Genomic DNA, 13,078 nt, shown 5'->3' on the forward strand with positions numbered 1-13,078 from the left:
ACTGGGTCGTACAGTGTGAACACATGACTCGTGAGATCTGCTCTGCGAGGAAGTCGTACAGTTTGAGCTGAAGCAGAACGCTGCGAGTGAAAAAGTCGCACAGTGTACGCCCGGCTTAAATAAACGAGTGTCTAATCGTGCTGCAGACACGTGTAGTCAATATTTTGGCACTTCAGTGCATCTTAGTTAAAATTTAAATAGTCTGCCTAAAACTGGCAGTGTTGTGCCATTGTCAGGTTAAAACTCTGCTCTGTATTTGAATTTAAATCTGCCACCTCTATTGGCTAAGAGGTATGCTATGATGTAAACTGGTACATTATGATGTCACAATGCTGTCGTGAGCCTGTGTATGTGTGTATTTGTTAGCGGCTCCGCCCTCTCGGTCTGCCTGGTAACAGCATTTGTTGCATTTTTCAAACATGAAGTGGGAGTGAAGTTAGACTCTGGTAGGGGGTGACTTGCTCTTTAACATATTTACCTCTTCACTTGTTGCCAGTGATGAAACGGAGTCTGATGTGCTTGTCATTTTGCTGGAGGTTGTGTTCCTGGGATTTTGACCCTAATGGCCATCGGTTGGCAAGGTCTTGAACACAAAAATAACGCTTGCTTGCAACGATTTAGGTATTTACTGCCCCCTTTCACCAGTGAAGATACACATCGATACTTTTAGATCTGTCCAGTTGTTAATTTGCTAACAGACCTGCAGACTAACAACAGACACAGGCTAAAGGTGGGTGATTATCCTAATAACGGTCACATTTGATTATATAACGTTACAAAACAAAAGTTTTAGTCCATTTTAGGGATAACAAATGACAAAATAAATGCATAACCTTTTTTTTGTTTGTCTTCTCTGGAGAGAACAAGAGATTCCTCTTGTGATGACTGTTTTTTTTTATATTTTTTCACCATCTTTCTTTCTTTTTTTTTTTTTACTTGGTTTTGTTTTATCTCTCTGCTCCATACAGCGTATGCTCAGAGGCTTGAGGCACTCTATGCCACGAGGTGGGATAAGGAGCAGACAAACACACGGCCAGTGCAGAGCAGCCCTGATCAGGGTGTCTGCTAAAGTCCTGATAAGCTGACAGGCAGGAGAGGACAGTGAGAAGTGGAAGGAGCAGGTTATGAGGACGTTGGGCTGCGACAATTTTCCTGTCTACGCACTAATGGACTACGTGATCTCCTGTCCCGTCGTATAAATAGCACGCCACTTAGTCACATTACAGGTGTCATTTGACATTTTGAGTTTTTTCTGTACACATTAAAAAAACGGTCATGACACAAAAATGGTTCCGATTGGGTTAAAAAAAATAAGAAGGGCTAATTTGGAAATGCATACAGCATACAATTAGGCACAAAAATGTAAATGCATAATAATGTGTGAGTAATTTATGCAGAATGCCATTAAGGATAACTTTGTGTGATTTTTATGACAGCAGACTGAAAATAGTTTTACAGAATTTGGAAGAAAACAAAAAAATTTTTTTTTAACAATTGTCTTCTGAGAATCAGCTCCTCTAGATCCGAGACCATGGTCTTGAATTGGAAAAGGTTGGGCCTTCTCCAGGTCAGGGATGAGGTTCTGCCCCAAGTGGAGGAGTTTAATTATCTCGAGGTCTTGTTCACAAGTTAGGGAACGATACATCGTGAGATTGATAGGCGGCTTGGTGCTGCGTCTGCAGTGATGCGGGTGTTGTACCGGTCTGTCGTGGTGAAAAGAGAGCTGAGCAGGAAGGCGAAGCTCTCGATTTTGTCATGACTGCCAGTCTTTCACCCTCCTCTACCAGTGTTGGGCAAGTTACTTCAAAACTGTAATGCATTATTTATTACTTGTCACCCTCATTTTAATGTAATTGATTACATTACAATATTACTGATTTTAAAATGCATGGCATTACGCTACTTTTGCATTACTTTAAGTTACTTTCACCAAAACAATTTCAATATGAATCTGGTAATGTGACGCTCAATGAACTCATGACACATCCAGAGGAAGGTGATGTGGTGTCTGAGCATTGCTGTTAAAAACAGTCAGTTATAATAACAGATCTTTATTAAATAAATGCAACAACAATCTGTACTCTCAGCACGCTGCCATCTTTATTAACTGAGCAGGGAGTGAGGTGGTGGGGGCTCCAAGCCTATTTTGCCTTGGTCCCCAAATGCCTTGATACGGCCCTGGACATGGGACTGACTTCTGGGGTGATCTGATTCTATCACATGTATAAATATTAAATGCTTATATATTATTGCTTTTCACTGGAAAAAATGTGTATTGGGGATAAATCTACCTACTGTTTTGCTTTTCAAGCACTTAGTTTTGTTTTTTTGTTTTTATTTGAATAATTTCCTGCCCTTTCTCTCCCTAACCTTCCTGCATGCTGCATGTTTTCACCGTCTTCCAGAAAAACAGTTTCCTAGATTTCCTACTTTCTAACTAATCAGCCAAAGGGATCCACCGAACGCAAAAGAAAGCTTAATATACGCTGCGCTCCAGCAGCAATGAGTTGAAATCACCGGGCGAGGGCACAGATTATGAACTCTGCTGAGGCAAAGCACGTCAGAAAAGTACAGAAAGTACAGAGAATATGGGCTGATATGAACGATCGCAAGTGTATTATTTTGTTTTGGTGGAGCGATTTTGTGAATATAACAGCGGCCGCGCGCAGGACGCAGCTGGAGTATTTGAGCCGTTACCGCTGCGTCCTCTCTGCTCATAGAATGCCCGCAAAGCTGTGTCCATAAATGACGTAATACATGTAGATGTACCGGATCTTTATTTTGGGATTCCCGCAGTTTTAATTCTTAAGAAACCCACATCTTGATTCTGGGTTTAAAAATGCATTGTAATTACCGCGTTACTGACAATTGTACCGAGTAAATATTACCTTTTTTTCCCCCTGTAATGCCTTACATTACCACATTACAGCAAAATGCAATGCATTACAGTAATTAATTACTTTTGTACCGCGTTACTCCCAACACTGTCCTCTACCTCTGCTGTCTCCTCATCTAGCCCTCAGCCACTTCATTCATCTCACCTGTTCCTGTCATCAGCTCATTACACACACCTGCTCCCCCTGCTATATATTCTCCAGCCAGCCACCAGTCCCCTGCCAGATTATTGAACGCTCTTTGCCAGTAGATCTTCCAGCCTTTCACCTTGCCTGATCATAGCCTCCGGACCTCATTTTCACGCCTGAACCCTGCCTAGGACTCTGCCTGCCATTGACCCTCACCTGTCTTTGACTTGTTCCCTAGCCTGCTCCCTGTACCTGCTTCGCCTTGTTTTGGTTTTTGACCCACACCTTCTCTCCAACTCTGTCTCCTGCCTCGCCCTCCTCAGGTAACGCCACATCTAATAAAGTCTTTTAATTGAACTTCTACTGTGTTCGGTGTCATCACGGGTCTTCCAAGGTCTGGTAGTGACAGATTTACCATTCGACCTACGTTTCTACCCTCACCTATGTTCACGAGCTTTGGGTAGTGACTGAAAGAAGGAATTCTCGGATTCAAGCAGCCGAAGTGAGTTTTCTCTGCAGGGTGTCTGGACTCTCCCTTAGAGATGGGGTGAAAAGCTTAGTCATCCGGGAGGGGCTCGGAGTAGATCCGCTGCTCCTCCACATTGAATTAGGTCAGTTGAGGTGGCTCTGGTATCTGGTTAGGATGCCTCCTGGATGCTTCCATGGTGAGGTTTTCCAAGACCTAAAGTAAGACCCAGGACATGCGTGTCATGGTCTATGTCTTTCATTTGGCCAGGGACCGTCTTAGGATTCCCCGGAGAAGCTGGCCCAAGTGGTTGGGAAGAGGGAAGTGTGGGGCTCTCTGCTTAGGCTACTGCCCCTGCAGCCCGACCCCCAATAAGAGGAGGAAAATGGATGAATGGTTTTCTGAAAATTGCATTTAAATCCACACAGACTTATCAATATTTAGATTTTTATGAATTTCGTTGCCAGTTTTTATTTACCAACGATGTGACCACCCTCTGACCACCACCTGCAGGCAAGGTGGATTAAGTGTCTTGCCAAAGGACACAGCAGCAGCTTTGTCTCCCGGGGGCTGGGATCTAACCTACAACCATCCGATTTTTGTACAACCTGCTCTACCTCCTGAGCTACTGCTTTCTATAATTAAGAAGCAATTAATTATCTTATTTTTTATATTTTCTCAGGTCTTGTGTACAGTCAAGTCTTTGTAACCTATGTGAACACACAATATAAAAATAAAGTACGTATAAAAAATTAATTAAAAACTGTATTATTGGCTAAACAGACCTATAAAACTATTTTCAACTTTAATTTTGACCTATGGATGAATCAAATGAGACTGTATAGAAACATCAATAAAAACAGTACTTCATATGCAAATAGGACAGCTTTAGAAAATAGGGCAAACTATTGTTCTATGTGACATTTAGTTGTTTTAAATCATTTTGTGATCTTCATGTTCATTGAAAGGTTATTTTAAAAGCACATATTTAACTTTCGGACAAACCTCTGGTCTTTCTACTTGAAATTCACCTGATCACAAAATCGGAAAGCCAAACAGTTATAAATGCTAGCATAACCCCTGGGACATTACATGATGTTTATTTTTCATGTTGCGTGCCCTCCACAAGCAAAAAGTGAGATTTCATTTCCGTTTAACTATCTGAACATCTGCCTGTCTTTTGATGGTTGGTCAGTCCATCTGTCAGCCGATTTGTGCACATCTGCCCAGTTTTCAGAGCCAAGTTGTGGGGACAGGACAGACATTAAAATCCTGTCACACAGCTGTGTGGATGGAGGCCTCAGAGAAGGATAAAGACTCAGACGCGGAGTTAATCATTAAAAAAAGCTTTGGATGGAGCAGATTCTTAAATACTATCGTTAATCAATATCATGAGAGATTACCCAATATCATCAAAAACATTATCTATTGCAGATAGATGGATTTCTAGGTTACCATGGTTTTGTTTCTTTTCCATTATGTTGTTATCATATGACATTAGACTTCTTAAGGATAATAACATTTTACTTTCTTTGACATTGAATGTGCTACTACTACTTTTAGTATAGATTCAGTAGGATAAATGCAATAAAGTTTATCTCTCACCAAATAGAATATTCACTAAGAAATCACAATGTAACCATAGAAAAATTACTTGGTATATACAGTTATCCCTCGCTACTTCGCGGTTCGTTCATCGCGGATTCGCTGCTTCGCGGATTTTTTCTTTGGAGCATTTTTCAGGGGGAGTTCGTAGATTTGCGGTATTTTTCACTGATTCGTGGTATTTTTCTATGCGAAATATCAAGAAATTCTTGTTTTTTTCATTAATTTCATCATAAAATGCACTTTTTGTAATAAAACTAAAAACAACCAAGTAAAAAAATTTTTTTTCTTGAGTTTTACCCACAAAAAGAGAATGTGATCATACGATAATTCAATAGGGAGCGTGGTTTCACAGACGCGGAAGTGATAGCGTCGGTGAAATGCCGGCTGATCTAGGAAACCCCCGAGCGTTCGAGCGTCAACGAAGTGACACGGAAATGCCGGGCTTTCCAGAAGTAAGTAAGATAACTTACTATGAGCTGATAGTTCATTGGATTGATCGGTAGGTTAGAAACTCTGATAATGAATCTGAAGAAACGATGACTGAGTGGTGAGCTGGAAAGGCGACTTCCGTTTATAGCCGCGGTTTGTGACGTAGGTGCGACGTGGAGGGAATCTCCGCGAGGGGCATGCTGGGAGTCCCTACTTCGCGGATTTTCACCTATCACGGCCAGGTCTGGAACGCATCTACCGCGATAAACGAGGGATTACTGTATGTTGTGTCTCTGGATGTGTGTTTGTGTGTGGGTGTGCTGGTGTTGGTGTATGTGTGTGTCTGCTCTGTCTTCTCGATCCCCAGTGAGTCATGATGGATGGCTGCTTATACTGAGCCAGGATCCTCTGGAGGTTTCTTCCTGTTAAAAGGGAGTTTTTCTCTCCACTGTTGCTAAATGCTTGCTTAGTATGAGGATTGCTGTAGTCAGTGGCTTGATGCAATTTGCTGGGTTTCTCATATAGGAAACTTTTTTCTGATTGGCTTAATGAACTGACCTGTATTGGAATGTTTACTATGTGAAGTGCCTTGAGACGACTCTTGTCGGGATTTGGCGCTATATAAATAAACTTGAATTGAAAATTTTAATAGAAGTAGCAGTAGTAGTAGTAACAGTAGTAGTAGTAGTAATAGTAGTTGTAGTAGTAGTAGAAGTAGTAGTAGCAGTAGTAGTAGTAGTTGTAGTAGTAGATTTACACCGCTGCTAAACCAGTCAGATTGGGAGATGCTAGAAAGCTCGCCCTGCTTGACTGAGATGTGTCACTGCAGGAATGACGGCGGCTAGACTTTCATTTATTTTGCCAAATTGGTCTCTACATTTTCTAAGTTTTTAACTCTAGTGTTGATCATTATGAGCCAATTAATCCATCAAATTTATAAAAGATTAATAAAAAAATCATTCAGAAAGCCTCAAAAGAAAAGTAAAAATCCAGTAATTTGAAAACAAACTCACTTACAAATGTGTTCTGCTCGAAAGAAGTCAAGGGAAGGTAAAAGCTTGTATTTTTATCATGCAGTTGAGAGTAAATAATACAAATCAACAAAAGAATGCAAAACACAAAAAAAAACATTGATATGTTTTTACCAAATGTAATTTGACGCAGGTCTGTTTTCTGATGAGCAAATGTTAATTAGTTCTGCCGGCTGAGGTTTGTGTGCAGATTCTTCACTTCAGCACTGAGACAATAGCAGTGTTATGGAGCCCAATAGCTCATATTCCTGCGTGGCAATATCTGGGTTCATCCTCTCACTATCAAATCAATGGAGTGAGATGGCATTGGGCTTCATTTTTCATCTTTATCATTGATTACTGTTCTACTTTAGAGTGCACTGTCAGTCAGATTACAGAGATTCTAATAGATTTTTTCTCCACACACGCTGGGTTAGATTGGATTGGTTTATGCAAAGTAGATCAGGAAGGAGTTCTCCCTTGACTCTCTCGTCCATGAGTAAAATATGGCTATAATGAGCAGGATGACCACAGATATTGCACATCTCACCTGATTTGATCTCCTTTAAATAACTGACCCGCACACTACAGTAACAATGTTTTTAAATACGGCTTTAACGAACCTACCATTGCAGCGTTATTTAATTATCTTCTGCAAAATGTAATTGCCAAGAACTTTAGTCCGGAGGACAATTCTGTTGTTTTCTCTCTAGAAAGGGTTGAAACTCACAAAGTGCTGATAATTCACACAATTACACGTGATGAATAAAGCAGATGTCAATGTCTCTTCATTTGACAATTCCTCAATGACCTTTACGAGAAGCCTCTGCTCATGAAATATACATGACCCTGAACACAACATGTCAGACAGCTAGACGGAGCTAATTAGCTGCAGGTAAATTCAGAGGGCCTCACTCTCTCTTTTGTCTTCACGCACCTTGACCAAAACACATCGATCTCTTTTGTGTTACTGTTTCACCGGTCCGCGAGGTTGGCATTTCTACATGTTTAAAATGATGTGAAGTTTGGCAGGAGGTGACCATTAGTGCTGCAGCTGATTTACTGATACAATTCAATGCTAATTGAGAGAAACTCCCTCTTCCCTTTAGAATAATCTCTGTCTCTGAGATTTAACGTATCCATGGAAATAATAAAGTGTAATTAGATAAAGATATTCTTTAATATGTACCATTGTGTTTAGATGCAAGTAGACGGAGTGGAATGATTGCCACAATTTTCGCCTTGACTTCCTTGGTTGCTAATTTGTTTTCCTTCAGTGAAGGTCTCTGTGGAGGTCTCAGAGTATGGAACTAGGATTGGGACAATATTCAGCGTAACTTGTACAACATTCAGCGTAACTTGTACCAAGTTTTGTAACTGCAAACATGTTTCATCACATGTAACTTTGGATTTGTAACTTGTAACTTTGGATTCGTAACTTGTAACTTGTTACGCTGAATATTGTCCCAATCCTAGTTCCATATCAGAGACCTCCACAAGCCGACAGCAGACAAGCGCCGCTGTGATCTGAGATGCGCAGAGCTGCCGCTGGGGAGAATCGGGTGGAAAGGTTTCCATCCAAGAGCTCCACAAGCCGGCAGCCCGCGCAGCACACAGAAGCCGCGATCAGACAGAGAAGCGCCGAGTTGCGAAGAGACCCAGCCGTCAGCCTGCCACAGCAAACACAAGACGCGATCAGACAGAGATGCGCCGTGCTGCGGGGAGAAGTGGCGTATTTTGGCGGTTCTGGCTTGCCATAAGAACCAGCCGTCAGCCCGCGCAGCTAACAGAAGCCGCGATCAGACAGAGATGGACCGAGCTGCGGGGAGGGGATAAGGGTGGAAAACGTCTCCCGAGAGCTCCACAAGCCGATAGTCGGAACTCAGCTCCACCAAAATGTTATATTTCAACCCATTTTCTAAAGTGCAGCATTATGTTAAATGCACTGGGTTTTACCCTGTTTAACATTTCATGGTTAAACAGTACACGTTAAAATCTAAGCTCAGCTCGGCAGTGACCTAAAATACGTAAATATAATTTTACTTACTGAAAAAAATGAAGTGGAGACTCCTTGGACGCTCTATTAGTGCAATTAATGCCACAGCAAGTCATTTTGTCCAACAATTGCGCAAATAATATCCAATGAAGAATACACACACACAGAGACTCAAAATCCCGAAATGGTTTCCAAGCCAGACCGAGGCTCTACTGAGGCCTTTCCACGGAGCTAGCTCTGTGATCATGTGGGTCTGAGGCAGCGGTCACGTGTGTTGGATGCTCATCAATTATACAGAATTTTAGGCTTTTAATACACTTAAACAGAAGAGTGAGAAAAAAAATTCACCCCCCTCAGAGTTGTCATGAGTGTAAACTAGATAATTTAAACAAAAAAAATGTTTTGGTACCAGGCTGTAAACATGTTTATTTCTGCTGTGAAATTGGTGTTTTTAACATGGGAGTCAATGAGGATTTGCTCGCTTCTGACACCAGCCCCTAGTGGATGAGGGTGGAACAGAAATTTATTTCACTTCCGGGTTTGACTCAATTTCAGAACTGCATTGTGGGGGCCTGGTCTAGAACAGTCTATGGTCTAGAAGCAGGCTCTTGTTTACCATTGATTGTTTATTTTTGTGGACACCCCCCCCCCCCCCCCCCTTTTCTTTCCCCTCTGTCTCCGTGTCTGGTCGGAATTACAAGCATAAAAAATACAATAACAATAAAGTTTTAAGTATCAGGCGTGACATTAAAGCAGAAGCTTTGATGCTCCACCTGAGAGTAAATCTGTAGGCTTGTCACCAGCATTCAGACATCAATTCTGTTTGCTTCACAGCCAGACAGGACGCGGGTGGGAAAAATAGCTAAGTAATGTGTCTGATTTGTATAAATCTAGAAGTTTGGGACTGATTTGACTTTATAACAATTCGACCCACATCAGATTACAACCCTCCTTATTACACAATGTAATAAACATTAATCAATGAACACTTCAACCAAATGTTCCCAAACTTTCATTCTGGATTTATTCTATTACTTTCTTATAAAAGTCCCACTAGTTGTCACATACACTGGTGTGTGTGGAAATTTGTTCTCTGCATTTGACCCATGCCCCGGGGGAGCAGTGAGCTGCAGACACAGCCGTGATCAAGAACCATTTGGTGGTTTAACCCCCAATCCACCCCCTTAAAGCTGAGTGTCAAGCAGGGAGGCATTCAGTCCCATTTTTTCAAAGTCTTCGGTATGACCCAACCAAGATTGGAACCCCAATTGCCCAGTCCCAGGGCAGACACTCATACCACTAGGCCACTGAGCAGGTTATAGGCCTGAACAAAGATTGCTTTTAATAATACAAGTGGTACTGCCACCACAGGATCTTCCTAACGTCCTCAACACTGTAGATATCACTTAATTCCCCATTTAATTATCATAGGGATAGTTGGCTAATAGCCTTCAGGCATGTGTTGGTGTGTCTGTTTGTTTGGTTGCCTTAGAGCAGCGGAAACGTGTTACATTGTAACTGTCTATCACTTGTCTCCTCACTTAAATTTCTGCTTTCACATTCCTGGAGGCCTGTATGAGAGCTAACACCCCTCCTCTTTGCACCTTTGCTCAGCCTTCGAGTATAATTCTATGGGTGGGGGTGGGCGAGACGGAGATAGTGCTGTCTTCTATTTCTCCGGGTGCCCCCTTGCTGAGCTGTCAACACTCCCTGGCACCGGGTACACAGCACAGCTGCAGGGGAACCACTCTACAGGGAACCGTCGTTTCCATCTGTCTCCAATTCACAGTAGCACCTATTTAGAGCAGCTCAGAGGCTGTGCAGGCCACAAGCCACAAGAGAAGCGTGTGTGGGGGGGGGTGGGGTGGGGGTTCAGGAGAATTGTGTATCAAAATGTTTGAATTTAGAGTGAAAAGGGTTTAAAAAAGGGGGGGGGGGTGCGAAAAGAAAAAACAAACAAAAAATTAATGATATACACACATAGTTTGGCATGGGGCCATACCAGTCTAAATAAACACAAACAGATTTATGTCAAATGCAATGTCACCAATAACTCTTTCTATTCCATGTAAGTGTGCATACATCAACATCTGTGTGCACATGTGTGTGTGTGTGTCCAGCATGTGCATGTACAATGTGTATTCTTTAGCTTTGAGTCTGTGTGAGTATGAGGCTCAGCTTAATTTAGCAGGTGTGCTTTGACAGTTCTTGAATGAGTGCCAGGGCTGCTGTTAGAAGGATAAGAAAGAGGAGACACTCGGCGTGCATCTGCGTGGAGCTCGACGGTGACAGATGGGGATGGTTTAACTTATAGAGTTCTGTTAAGATCCGTAGGTTCTTTTGACGCTGTCTGTGCCAAACAGGTGTGTTTTCTAAAAACACCACAGAGAAAAAAGGGTGAATGAGCCTCGACTGACTTGTTTGTCTGCTAGTAGTGTTTTCACAGATGGAAGAAGGCTTCTGTTTTACTTTTCTGTTCTCCTCCGGCCTTCAGATGTTGTAGATTCTCACTTTGGTGGAAACAGTTCACATTTTTCTGATTGCAAATGCAAACAAAAACCCAAACTGTGGGCTTTTACATCATCTCTGCATCTTTTTTCTAAATGTATGAACTAAAATAATATTAATGTTTTGATCTGTTTTATCATTTTACTTCCCTGCATACAATTGGTAAAGATGTCTAAGCTGTACATGAGAAACTTTCTGGAGTCCTCAAATGTTGCACAACACTGCAGCATGTGTTGGTTTAACATGCTACTGTTTATTAATGGCTGCACGGTTGAAAAGTTCATCCAGTTAGTGGTGGCCAGGTGTCTCACAGGCGGGCAAGACGCTTCACCATATGGCTCCTTCCCAGCACCAGACGACAGCCGTCCCCACCACTGACTTTCACATGCTCTACTTTAGCTGCACAAGGTGAAAAGTTGCATTACCAACAAGAAGGAATTTTACATTCACAACAGTGTAACTTGCTCCATCAGTCTAAGGACATTGCACCAGTATTGATATGAGACAATTAATAACCAAGCCAGGAAACAAGAATGAGTGATACACCAACATAGCTGCAGATTGTTTTGGTGCTCTCCTGCATGCTGATTGAAGTTTTAAAGAGGTAATGAAGTCCTGCTGTGTCCTCCTGCTGGGTTTGTATTTGGTGAGGGGTGCCTGTGTGTTGCTGATAGAGGGATCTCTCTGACATGGCTGCTCTGGCCCACCGCATCTGGAAGCCAGCCGCTGGGGGAGATAAGGCAAGGCTAGTTGCTCTCCTGTAACTCACTTTCTTTTTGCCCCTTCTGCCCTGTTTTTCTCCCCCGCTCTGCTCCTCCCTGAAACCATTCTCCCTCCCATCCCCCCCCCCCCCCCCCCCCCTGACCTTATCTCAAGGGAGAAGGCGCTACTGGGTTGTCACTGTGATAGCACCTGCCAGAACCAGAGCTGGTCTCTGGTGATTATGGGGAGAATCATTATCTTTCTCTCCCCAAAAACTCATTTTATACCTGCCAACATCTGAGGGGGGGCGAGGAGGGGGCAAGCGAGCCAAGGCCTCTACAGCAGGTACGACTGAAAAGTGGAGTGTTTGTGCACGTTGGTTTTCAGAATGCTTGGAATTAAAGAGCAAAATGGAGAAATACACACTCATTTAGATGCTGCCCTAAACATTTTTGATTTAAAATACACAACAGATACAATCTGGCTTCCATGATATTATCAGCAACAATGGTGATATAAAGGAGTGTAGAATGGATTTCTGCTTTCGGTAAGAGTTCAAATACATTTAGAGAAGCAAAGATTTCCCGTGGATTGTAGAATTTAAACCGGAGTAAACGACAGAATCAATTTCAAAGTGCTTCTACTAGTCTATAAATCACTCAAAGGCATGGGCCAAAACACTTGTTAGATCTCCTTCCTGTACATACACCTAGCAGGCCTCTGAGATCCTTAGGAAACAGTCAGCTAGTAGAACTCCGGGTCAGAACCAAACAGGGTGAAGATGCTTTTAGCTACTATGCTGCTCACGTTTTACTTTACTTTAATCGTGCTGTCACACTGATTTTAATGTTCGTGCTATTCTTGTTAATGGAAAGCACATTGAATTGCCAATGTTGCCTTTTCAATAAAGAGCCTAAAGCTAAAATGTGCTCACTTCCGTTTCTTTTCCTTTACCACTGTTATCTAAAAGAATCTAAAACTTTACTTTCTACATGATTATAAAAGCATTTAATTCAATTTTGCTGATTGTCATAAAGCTATTGCATGAAAAACACCAATGTGCTACGACTCATAGAACTCCTAATTAAAATGTAATGTGAACTTGCATCTATTTATAGTACACCTGAACTGAATGAGCAGCTCACACTTTAGCTTTAAAGACAAACCTCGTTTCTCTATCTCTACTCCTCCCCTACACACACACACACACACACACACACACACACACACACACACACACACACAAAACGCCACATAAGGTTCTCTCACTTCCTCTCTGCTGATGACCATCTGTGTGTTGGTTTCAGCCAGGCGCTTGGCACATCTGTGTACTCAC

The sequence above is a fragment of the Nothobranchius furzeri genome, chromosome 9 (genome assembly GCF_043380555.1).
Source record: "Nothobranchius furzeri strain GRZ-AD chromosome 9, NfurGRZ-RIMD1, whole genome shotgun sequence".
Lineage (NCBI taxonomy): Eukaryota > Metazoa > Chordata > Actinopteri > Cyprinodontiformes > Nothobranchiidae > Nothobranchius > Nothobranchius furzeri.